This window comes from Crocuta crocuta, unplaced genomic scaffold (assembly GCF_008692635.1).
Source record: "Crocuta crocuta isolate KB4526 unplaced genomic scaffold, BGI_CrCroc_1.0 scaffold2171, whole genome shotgun sequence".
NCBI classification, from domain to species: domain Eukaryota; kingdom Metazoa; phylum Chordata; class Mammalia; order Carnivora; family Hyaenidae; genus Crocuta; species Crocuta crocuta.
This window is the reverse complement of record NW_027530731.1, coordinates 17169-22610: the sequence shown is the minus strand read 5'-3', so window position 1 is coordinate 22610 and position 5442 is coordinate 17169.

Below are 5442 nucleotides of genomic sequence, written 5' to 3'. Positions count from 1 at the left end.
ACTAGGATTTTTCTTTTTCACTAAATACTATGATTTTATAGTAGATTCCTTGGAATTTTATAAATAGACAATCATGTCATCTGCAAATAGAGGCAGTTTTATTTTTCTATATAATTTTCTATCTTTTCTTTATCTTGCCTTATTGTACTGGGTAGGATATATGTAAATTTTAGGGGTACAACATGTTGGCTTGATAAATTTATATATTGTAATATGATTGCCATTATAGCAGGCAATAGTCAACAGCTCTATTGTGTCCAACATCGTCATTTCTTTTTTTGTAGTCGGAATAATTAAAACCTAGTCTCCTAATAAGTTTGATGACTATAATAAAATATTGTTGTTTATATTCACTATACTTTGCTTTTGATTTCCAGGACTTATTTATATACTAGTTATATGTTTGTACCCTAAACAACATCACCTATTCTCCCATACTTAGCCCCTGGTTACCACCATGTTTCTCTCTGCTTATATGTGGCCCTTTTAGATTCGACATACAGCATTTGTCTTTCTGTGTCTTATTTATCTCACTTAGTATAATGTCCTCAGGTCCATCCATGTTGTTGAGAATTGAGAATGGCAGGAGTTACTTCTTTCTTACAGCTGAATTATATTACATCTTCTTTATCCATTCATCCATCAATGGGCATTTAGGTTGCTTTCATATCTTGGCTATTGTGAATAATGCTGCAAAAACCATGAGAGTGAACATATCTCTTTGATATCCCATTTTCATTTCCTTGGGTATATTCCTAGAAGTATAATTGCTGGATGATATGGTAGTTTATTTTTAAATTTTATGAGGAACTTAAGTGCACAGAACTTTGAGCAATGCATCTGTTTGTCAATTTTGCTTGGAAGGAGAAATGGTCACTTCATGGGCTATGGCCAAAGTGTCTGATTGTCAGGGATTCAGAAGGAACATGGAAAATTCTTGACAAGGAAATTTGGGAAAGATGCATGTGGATAAACATTTCTCAGTGGGTGAAAATGCAAAAATTTGTGTCTCATGTTAATGTCTTTTTGAAGGTAACCTCAGAAAAGAATAACTTTAATAACAAGGATAGGATGACACACTTTGTGGATACCAGTCAGTTTCTTTCACCAGCCACCCTGTCATCTCTGTTATTGCTCGCTGGATTCATGAACAGAGTGGCCATGGTGTCAGGGATAGAGGTTATGCCTTAGCTCAGTAATATGGACTTTTACTCACCAAGGTAACCTGGCTAGAGCCACTTCTGAGTGCCCAGTCTTCGAGCAGCAGAGAGCAATACTGAGTCCCCAATATGTGACCATTCCTCAGCATGATCAGGCAGCTACCTAGTGTCAGGTTGATTATATTATATGCCTTACATCATAGGAGGAGCAGCATTTTAGCCTTACTAGAACAGACACTTACTCTAGATACGGACTTCTAGTTCCTACATGCCATGCTTCTCCCAAAACTACCATCTGGGGACTTAAGGAAATCCTTATCCACTCTCATGATACACCACACAGCAAATGAAGAGCAGCAGTGAGCCCATGCTCGTAGAATTTATTGGTATTACCATGCTCCCTACCATGCTGAACCAGCTGTCTTAGAATGGTGGAATGGCCTTTTGAAGACTTAATCACAACTCTAGGTATGTGGCAAAACCTTGTAGTGCTGGAACACATTTCCCCAGAAGGCTGTATATGCTCTGAATGAGTGTTCAATATATGATATTGGTTCTCCCATAACCATGATTCATTGGTCCAGTAATCAAGAGATAGAAATGGGAGTAGCAATACTATTACCCTTAGTGACCCACTAGCAAAATCTTTGCTTCCTATAACTGTAACCATATGTTCCACTTTCCTACAGAACTTAGTTACAAAGGGAGGGCTGCTTTCGCCAGGAGAAATAACACTGATTCCATTGAACTAGAAGTTAAGACTGTCACCTGGCCACTGTGAATGTCTCATGCTTCTGAATCAACAGGTAAGGAAAGGAGTTACTGTGCTAGCTGGAGTGATCGATACTGACTTCTAAAAAAAAAATTGGTCTGCTATTCCATAATAGAGATAAGGAAACATATGTCTAGAATACAGGGCATAACTTTGTATTACAATGCCTTGTGATTAAGGCCAATGGAAAATTATGCAACCCAATCCAAGCAGGACTACTAATGGCCCAAACTTTTCAGGAATAAGGTTTGGGTCACTCTACCATATAAAGAACCATGGCCAGCTGATGTGCTGGCTGAAGGCAAATAGAATATGGAATGAGTAGTGGAAGAAGTTTATTACAAATACCAACTCTGACTATATGACCAGTTACAGAAATGAGGACTATGATTGTCATGAGTGTTTCTTCCTCATTTTGCTATGACTATATTTGTGCATGTGTATTTAAAATATCTTCCTTTTCTTCCTTCTCTTATCCCCTTAACATATAACATAAGATGTATTGACTTTATGAACATTGGGGTACATGTGCTCCTATGCATCAGCACTCCTGTATCCCTTGGGTAAATTCCTAGCAGTGCTATTGCTGGGTCATAGGGGAGTTTTATTGTTAACTTTTTGAGGAACCTCCACACTGTTTTCCACATGGCAATGAGAAAAAATGAAATCTGGCCATGTGTAGCAACATGGATGGAACTTGAGGGTGTTATGCTGAGCGAAATAAGTCAGGCAGAGGACAAATACCATATGTTTACATGTATAGGAGGATTAGGAGGAACTTAACGGAGGACCATGTGGGAGAAGAAGGGGAGAAATAGTCGGGGAGAGGGAGAGAGCCAAACCATGAAAGACTCTTGAATACTGAGAACAAACTAAGGACTGATGGGTGGGGCGTGGGAGGAGGGAGATGGGCATGGAGGAGGGCACTTGTGGGGATAAGCACTGGGTGTTATATGGAAACCAACTTGACAATAAACTATTTGTAAAAAAATAAAATTTAAAAAATGATGTATTGACTTTATGTAGCAGTATTTAAGAGTTTTACATTTTACATCATGGTATTTAAGTTATGAGCAATCAAGGAGAAGAGAATATATCACACAAGGAATGTGCAACCTTTTTTGGTGAAAAAGTGCATTTTCAGTTGCATGCACCATAGCTTTATCATGTTAAGTAGAAGTATAACATTGTATTGTCTTTATTTGTGTGGGAGCCAGAAAGTGACCACGAGAAAGAATGGTTAGGGAAGTGNCTGTCTTTTGTGTGTCTTGTCTTTTGTCATTTCGTCCGCAACAATTTGGAGATCAATATGGTTTATTAAGGAGATGCATACCGGTGCCAAGTTTGCAAGAGGTGGACTTGTAATGTTTGATTTTATGTGTCAACTCGGAGGATGTTTTTGAATGAGATTAATATTTAAATCAATGAACTTTGAGTAAGCAGATTTCCTTCCATAATGTAGGTGAGCCTCACCTAATTAGGTGAAGGCCTGAATAGAACAAACAGACTGGCAGTCCAGACCAAGAGGGAATCCTTCAGCAGATTACCTTTGTACTTCTTATGCACCATTGGCTCACCTGGGTCTCTACCTGCTGACCATCAGACTGGAACCACATCATCAGCTCCCTCATGTTTCCAGCCTGCCAGCCCACATTGCATATTTTGGATTTGCTGGCCTCCATAATTACATCAGCCATTCCTTATAAGTCTATATATGTACACATCCAATTGGTTCTGTTTCTCTGGAGAACCCTAATATAAATATTTTGTCAGTTTCACAGTCTTTTTCCTTTCCTTCTGGGACTCCAATGTTATGAATATTAGATCTTTTGTTACTCCCCCACAATTCTCTAATACTCTGTTCACTTCGGTTTTTTTTCCAGTATGTTCTTTCTGCTCATTAGATCGAGTAAATTATATTGATCTCTTCACAAGCTCACTTATTCTATTTTCTGTCATCTCTGCTCTACTATTGAGCCTATCCCAGTTAATTTTTTGTTACATTATTATGTTTTTCAATTCTATACTTTTTATTTGATTCTTTTATATAAATTGTATTCCTTTGCTGAGGTTTTTGTTTCTTTTTCTTTTGTTTTAGCAAAATTTTAATTACTTTTTGAAGCAGTTTTATAGTGGCTGCTTAAAGTCTTTATGAGATTATTCCAACATCTAATTCATCTCAGTATTTGGTGCCATTTGATTGCTTTTTCATATTCAAGTTTTTATCTTCCTGATTCTTGGTATAAGAAATGATTTTCAATTATATTTCTAACATTTTGAGCATTAGGTTCAGAAATTCTTGATCCTATTTATAACTTTTTTGTTTTTTTTAATCAGGCAATCAACTTGTATACTGTATAGGTTCTGGCCTATTTTGTAGATTGTAGTTTCGATGGCAATTTAGTTTCTTGAGATTTTGCAATGCTATTTTGATTGGCTTCATTCTTCTGGCTTTGCTTGAGCTCCTACTGGTACCACATGCAGAGAAAGAAGATGCTTTCTTCATCTCCCATTATAGTTAAGTGAGTTGTGGGGAATTTGGACCCATGAGACAGAAAACATTTTCCATAACCTATTATCCAGCTACTTAGTGCCAGTGGGCTTCCCACTCTATCTCTGCTGGGATAGTCAAAGATGGGCTGCCTCTGCCATTGTGTGGAGGGCCAGGAGCCTTGGGTCTAGGTGGAAGGTCAGGAGACCCTGGTCTCCATGTGCCACTGGGTATAGAGCCAGGTTGTACCCAGCATGTGTACTTCACCCATTAGGTGAAGGTCCAGGATCCACTGGAACTAGGTGACTGTCTGTCAGTGAGTGGAAGATAAGGAAACATTGGCCTTGCACTGTCTTATGCAGTTGGGTAGAGAACTGAGAGACACTAAACCAACTAGCATTACCATTACAGATGGAAGAGCTCATCTGCAGCCTTCTAATGTGGGGCAGGGAATGTGTTGGTCTTCCCTGGGTTCTGTTGTTACTGCTTAGGGAAGATCAGATTCTGCTGTTGCTTCTGGCTGGTGTGGAACATGGGGGATGGGTAGTTTTCTTCCACCCTCCCCAGCTCTTTTGGTGAAGCTACTGCAGGCAGACAACAGCTGCTGCCACTGGGTATAGGTCTCCCTGCTAAGTTTTCCCTTTCCCAGATTTTTGTCTAGGGAGGGAAGGCTTTTCTTTTCCTTTTCCTTTTTTCTTTTCTTTCTTTTTTTTTTTTTGTTGTTTTTCTTTTTTTGTTTTTGGAGGACTTTTTTTTTGGATCAATGCCTACTGGCCATGTCAGGGTTGTAGACTATTTAGGCACCCAGTCTAGGATATGTAGATAATATAAAGAAAATGCAGAGAATTCACTGNCTGTTGAATTATTTCCAGGTCAGTTAGTTGTATTTATAGAGGAGGTTCGGGAAATGTGAGCCCATGCCTCTAAGAACCAGACCATACCGTCTAATTTTTGTCATACTACAATCTAAATATATTTGTTCTCTACTTGGTTACATTTCTTTTTCCAGCTAAGAAGAG